The following is a 7,571-nucleotide window of genomic DNA, read 5'->3' on the forward strand; positions in this document are numbered from 1 at the left end:
TCTACCGCAAGCGATACGCCACTAGTTGTGTATCTTAAGAGAAACCTCGTTACACTTGCCAGGGGTTTCTTGACTTTCAAGATGTGATTCTGCTGGTGACGAACCATTGGCTACCTTAAGAGATTCATAGTGATTCCTGCCAGTTGCTCACCAACGACACATTTTTTACGTACTGTTGCCAGTCTGCCCAAATCGATACGCCACTCTTTGTGTATCTTAAGAGAAACATCATTACTCTTGCCAGGGATTTCTTGACTTTGGAGATGTAATTCAACTGGTGACGAGGCGTTGTCTACCTTAAGAGACTCATAGTGATTCCAGCCAGTTGCTTACTCAAATACACACTTTTTAGATACTGTGGCCAGTTTGCCCAAAGCGCTATGCCAATATTCATTTATCATAAGACAAACATCGTTATTGCTGCAAGGAGTTTCTTGCAGTTGCTGATGTGATTCTACTCGTTACGAAGGATTGGCTTCCTTAAGACAGTCATAGTGATTCCTGCTAGTTGCTCACCGAAATACACATTTTTTAGACACTGTGGCCAGTCTGCCTGATGCGATACGCCACTAGTTGAATACCTTAAGAGATACATCGTTACTCTTGCCAGGGTTTTCTTGAAGTTGCTGATGTGATTCTCGCTGGTGACGAGGCATTGGCTACCTTAAGAGAGTCATGGTGATTCCTGCTAGTTGCTCACCCAAATACACATTTTCTAGATACAGTGGCCCGTCTGCCTGAAGCGATACGCCACCTGTTGTGTATGTTAAAAGATTTATCGTTCCTCTTACCAGGGGTTTCTTGACTTTGAAGATGTGTTTGTACTGGTGACAAGGCATTGGCTACCTGAAGAGAGTAATAGTGATTCCTGCCGGTTGCTCACACTAATACACATTTCTTAGATACTGCGGCCAGTCTGCCCTAAGTGATACGCCACTAGTTGTGTATCTTAAGTGAAATATCGTTACTCTTGCCAGGGGTTTCTTGACTTTGAAGATATGATTCTACTGGTGACGGGGCATTGGCTATCTTAAGAGAGTCATAGTGATTCCTGCCAGTTGCTCACCCAAATACCCATTTTTTACATACTGTGGCCAGTCTGCCTGAAACGATACGCCACTATTTGTGTATCTTAAAAGAAACATCGATACTCTTACCAGGGGTGTCTTGACTTTGAAGATGTGATACTACTGGCGACGAGGCGTTGTCTACCTTAAGGGAGGAATAGTTACTCCTGCCATTTGCGCACACAGATTCACACTACTTTCTTCCTGTGTGCAATCTGCCAGATGCGGTATGTCACTAATTGTGTTTCCTAACAGGGTCATCATCGCTCTGGCCAGGGTTTCTTCGAGTTTGGCGTCATGAATATCCTGGTGACGAGGCATTGGCTACCTTAAGAGAGTCATATTGATTACAGCCAGTTGCTCACCCAAATACACGTTTTTTTAGATACTGTGGCCAGTCTGCCTGAAGCGATACGCCACTACTCGTTTATCTTTAGAGAAACATCGTTACTCTTGCCTGGGGTTTCTTGACTTTGAAAATGTGATTCAACTGGTGACGAAGCTTTGGCTACCTTAAGAGAGTCATAGTGATTCCTGCCAGTTGCTCACCCAAATACACATTTTTTGGATACTGTGGCCCATCTGCTGACAGCGGTATACCACTAGTTCTTACTCCTAAGACAAACATCGTTATTCCTGCCAGGGTTTCTTGCAGTTGCTGATGTGATTGTCGTGTTGACGAAGCATTGGCTTCGTTCAGAGAGACGTAGTGATTCCTGGTAGTTTCTCACCCAGATACACATTTTGTAAATACAGTGGCCAATCTGTCTGAAGCGATACGCCACTAGTTGTGTATCTTAAGAGAATTATCGTTACACTTGCCAGGGGTCTCGTGACTTTGAAATGCGATTCTACTGGTAACGGGGCATTGGCTACCTTAAGAGAGGAATAGTTACTCCTGCCATTTGCTCACACAAATTGACACCAATTTCTGTTTGTGGCCGATCTGCGAGGTGCAACATGTCACTAGTTGTGTATCCTAAGAGAGTCATTGGTCCTCCAGCCAGCGTTTCTTCGAGTTCGCTGATACGATACTCCTGGTGACGTGGCATTGGTTACCTTAACAGAATCATAGTGATTCCTGCAAGTTGCTCACACAAATACACATTTTTTATATACTGTGGCCAGTCTGCCGGAAGCGATATGCCACTAGTTGTGTATCTTAAGAGAATCGTCGTTACTCTTTCCAGGTATTTCTTAACTTTGTAGATGTCATTCTACTGGTGACGAGGCATTGGCTACCTTAAGAGAGTCATAGTGATTCTTGCCAGTTGCTCACCCAAATACACATTTCTTAGATAGTGTGGCCAGTCTGCCCAAACCGATATGCCACTAGTAGTTTATCTGTAGAGATATAACGTTCCTCCTGCCAGGGGTTTCTTGACATTGAAGATGTTATACTACTGGTTACGAGGCGTTGTCTACCGTAAGAGAGGATTAGTAACTCCTGCCATTTGCTCACACACATTCACACTTCTTTCATCCTGTGGGCAATCTGCCAGATGCGATATGTCACTTGTTGCGAATCTTAACAGATTCATCGTTGCTCTTGCCAGGGTTTCTTCGAGTTTGTTGATACGATTCTCCTGGTGACGAGGCATTGGTTACCTTACGAGCGTCATAATGATTCCTGCAAGTTGCTCACCCAAATAAACATTATTTAGATACTGTGGCCAGTCTACCGCAAGCGATACGCCACTAGTTGTGTATCTTAAGAGAAACCTCGTTACACTTGCCAGGGGTTTCTTGACTTTCAAGATGTGATTCTGCTGGTGACGAACCATTGGCTACCTTAAGAGATTCATAGTGATTCCTGCCAGTTGCTCACCAACGACACATTTTTTACGTACTGTTGCCAGTCTGCCCAAATCGATACGCCACTCTTTGTGTATCTTAAGAGAAACATCATTACTCTTGCCAGGGATTTCTTGACTTTGGAGATGTAATTCAACTGGTGACGAGGCGTTGTCTACCTTAAGAGACTCATAGTGATTCCAGCCAGTTGCTTACTCAAATACACACTTTTTAGATACTGTGGCCAGTTTGCCCAAAGCGCTATGCCACTATTCATTTATCATAAGACAAACATCGTTATTGCTGCAAGGAGTTTCTTGCAGTTGCTGATGTGATTCTACTCGTTACGAAGGATTGGCTTCCTTAAGACAGTCATAGTGATTCCTGCTAGTTGCTCACCGAAATACACATTTTTTAGTCACTGTGGCCAGTCTGCCTGATGCGATACGCCACTAGTTGAATACCTTAAGAGATACATCGTTACTCTTGCCAGGGTTTTCTTGAAGTTGCTGATGTGATTCTCGCTGGTGACGAGGCATTGGCTACCTTAAGAGAGTCATGGTGATTCCTGCTAGTTGCTCACCCAAATACACATTTTCTAGATACAGTGGCCCGTCTGCCTGAAGCGATACGCCACCTGTTGTGTATGTTAAAAGATTTATCGTTCCTCTTACCAGGGGTTTCTTGACTTTGAAGATGTGTTTGTACTGGTGACAAGGCATTGGCTACCTGAAGAGAGTAATAGTGATTCCTGCCGGTTGCTCACACTAATACACATTTCTTAGATACTGCGGCCAGTCTGCCCTAAGTGATACGCCACTAGTTGTGTATCTTAAGTGAAATATCGTTACTCTTGCCAGGGGTTTCTTGACTTTGAAGATATGATTCTACTGGTGACGGGGCATTGGCTATCTTAAGAGAGTCATAGTGATTCCTGCCAGTTGCTCACCCAAATACCCATTTTTTACATACTGTGGCCAGTCTGCCTGAAACGATACGCCACTATTTGTGTATCTTAAAAGAAACATCGATACTCTTACCAGGGGTGTCTTGACTTTGAAGATGTGATACTACTGGCGACGAGGCGTTGTCTACCTTAAGGGAGGAATAGTTACTCCTGCCATTTGCGCACACAGATTCACACTACTTTCTTCCTGTGTGCAATCTGCCAGATGCGGTATGTCACTAATTGTGTTTCCTAACAGGGTCATCATCGCTCTGGCCAGGGTTTCTTCGAGTTTGGCGACATGAATCTCCTGGTGACGAGGCATTGGCTACCTTAAGAGAGTCATATTGATTACAGCCAGTTGCTCACCCAAATACACGTTTTTTTAGATACTGTGGCCAGTCTGCCTGAAGCGATACGCCACTACTCGTTTATCTTTAGAGAAACATCGTTACTCTTGCCTGGGGTTTCTTGACTTTGAAAATGTGATTCAACTGGTGACGAAGCTTTGGCTACCTTAAGAGAGTCATAGTGGTTCCTGCCAGTTGCTCACCCAAATACACATTTTTTGGATACTGTGGCCCATCTGCTGACAGCGGTATACCACTAGTTCTTACTCCTAAGACAAACATCGTTATTCCTGCCAGGGTTTCTTGCAGTTGCTGATGTGATTGTCGTGTTGACGAAGCATTGGCTTCGTTCAGAGAGACGTAGTGATTCCTGGTAGTTTCTCACCCAGATACACATTTTGTAAATACAGTGGCCAATCTGTCTGAAGCGATACGCCACTAGTTGTGTATCTTAAGAGAATTATCGTTACACTTGCCAGGGGTCTCGTGACTTTGAAATGCGATTCTACTGGTAACGGGGCATTGGCTACCTTAAGAGAGGAATAGTTACTCCTGCCATTTGCTCACACAAATTGACACCAATTTCTGTTTGTGGCCGATCTGCGAGGTGCAACATGTCACTAGTTGTGTATCCTAAGAGAGTCATTGGTCCTCCAGCCAGCGTTTCTTCGAGTTCGCTGATACGATACTCCTGGTGACGTGGCATTGGTTACCTTAACAGAATCATAGTGATTCCTGCAAGTTGCTCACACAAATACACATTTTTTATATACTGTGGCCAGTCTGCCGGAAGCGATATGCCACTAGTTGTGTATCTTAAGAGAATCGTCGTTACTCTTTCCAGGTATTTCTTAACTTTGTAGATGTCATTCTACTGGTGACGAGGCATTGGCTACCTTAAGAGAGTCATAGTGATTCTTGCCAGTTGCTCACCCAAATACACATTTCTTAGATAGTGTGGCCAGTCTGCCCAAACCGATATGCCACTAGTAGTTTATCTGTAGAGATATAACGTTCCTCCTGCCAGGGGTTTCTTGACATTGAAGATGTTATACTACTGGTTACGAGGCGTTGTCTACCGTAAGAGAGGATTAGTAACTCCTGCCATTTGCTCACACACATTCACACTTCTTTCATCCTGTGGGCAATCTGCCAGATGCGATATGTCACTTGTTGCGAATCTTAACAGATTCATCGTTGCTCTTGCCAGGGTTTCTTCGAGTTTGTTGATACGATTCTCCTGGTGACGAGGCATTGGTTACCTTACGAGTGTCATAATGATTCCTGCAAGTTGCTCACCCAAATAAACATTATTTAGATACTGTGGCCAGTCTACCGCAAGCGATACGCCACTAGTTGTGTATCTTAAGAGAAACCTCGTTACACTTGCCAGGGGTTTCTTGACTTTCAAGATGTGATTCTGCTGGTGACGAACCATTGGCTACCTTAAGAGATTCATAGTGATTCCTGCCAGTTGCTCACCAACGACACATTTTTTACGTACTGTTGCCAGTCTGCCCAAATCGATACGCCACTCTTTGTGTATCTTAAGAGAAACATCATTACTCTTGCCAGGGATTTCTTGACTTTGGAGATGTAATTCAACTGGTGACGAGGCGTTGTCTACCTTAAGAGACTCATAGTGATTCCAGCCAGTTGCTTACTCAAATACACACTTTTTAGATACTGTGGCCAGTTTGCCCAAAGCGCTATGCCAATATTCATTTATCATAAGACAAACATCGTTATTGCTGCAAGGAGTTTCTTGCAGTTGCTGATGTGATTCTACTCGTTACGAAGGATTGGCTTCCTTAAGACAGTCATAGTGATTCCTGCTAGTTGCTCACCGAAATACACATTTTTTAGACACTGTGGCCAGTCTGCCTGATGCGATACGCCACTAGTTGAATACCTTAAGAGATACATCGTTACTCTTGCCAGGGTTTTCTTGAAGTTGCTGATGTGATTCTCGCTGGTGACGAGGCATTGGCTACCTTAAGAGAGTCATGGTGATTCCTGCTAGTTGCTCACCCAAATACACATTTTCTAGATACAGTGGCCCGTCTGCCTGAAGCGATACGCCACCTGTTGTGTATGTTAAAAGATTTATCGTTCCTCTTACCAGGGGTTTCTTGACTTTGAAGATGTGTTTGTACTGGTGACAAGGCATTGGCTACCTGAAGAGAGTAATAGTGATTCCTGCCGGTTGCTCACACTAATACACATTTCTTAGATACTGCGGCCAGTCTGCCCTAAGTGATACGCCACTAGTTGTGTATCTTAAGTGAAATATCGTTACTCTTGCCAGGGGTTTCTTGACTTTGAAGATATGATTCTACTGGTGACGGGGCATTGGCTATCTTAAGAGAGTCATAGTGATTCCTGCCAGTTGCTCACCCAAATACCCATTTTTTACATACTGTGGCCAGTCTGCCTGAAACGATACGCCACTATTTGTGTATCTTAAAAGAAACATCGATACTCTTACCAGGGGTGTCTTGACTTTGAAGATGTGATACTACTGGCGACGAGGCGTTGTCTACCTTAAGGGAGGAATAGTTACTCCTGCCATTTGCGCACACAGATTCACACTACTTTCTTCCTGTGTGCAATCTGCCAGATGCGGTATGTCACTAATTGTGTTTCCTAACAGGGTCATCATCGCTCTGGCCAGGGTTTCTTCGAGTTTGGCGACATGAATCTCCTGGTGACGAGGCATTGGCTACCTTAAGAGAGTCATATTGATTACAGCCAGTTGCTCACCCAAATACACGTTTTTTTAGATACTGTGGCCAGTCTGCCTGAAGCGATACGCCACTACTCGTTTATCTTTAGAGAAACATCGTTACTCTTGCCTGGGGTTTCTTGACTTTGAAAATGTGATTCAACTGGTGACGAAGCTTTGGCTACCTTAAGAGAGTCATAGTGATTCCTGCCAGTTGCTCACCCAAATACACATTTTTTGGATACTGTGGCCCATCTGCTGACAGCGGTATACCACTAGTTCTTACTCCTAAGACAAACATCGTTATTCCTGCCAGGGTTTCTTGCAGTTGCTGATGTGATTGTCGTGTTGACGAAGCATTGGCTTCGTTCAGAGAGACATAGTGATTCCTGGTAGTTTCTCACCCAGATACACATTTTGTAAATACAGTGGCCAATCTGTCTGAAGCGATACGCCACTAGTTGTGTATCTTAAGAGAATTATCGTTACACTTGCCAGGGGTCTCGTGACTTTGAAATGCGATTCTACTGGTAACGGGGCATTGGCTACCTTAAGAGAGGAATAGTTACTCCTGCCATTTGCTCACACAAATTGACACCAATTTCTGTTTGTGGCCGATCTGCGAGGTGCAACATGTCACTAGTTGTGTATCCTAAGAGAGTCATTGGTCCTCCAGCCAGCGTTTCTTC

Source organism: Schistocerca piceifrons, unplaced genomic scaffold, assembly GCF_021461385.2.
Source record: "Schistocerca piceifrons isolate TAMUIC-IGC-003096 unplaced genomic scaffold, iqSchPice1.1 HiC_scaffold_907, whole genome shotgun sequence".
NCBI classification, from domain to species: Eukaryota; Metazoa; Arthropoda; class Insecta; order Orthoptera; family Acrididae; genus Schistocerca; species Schistocerca piceifrons.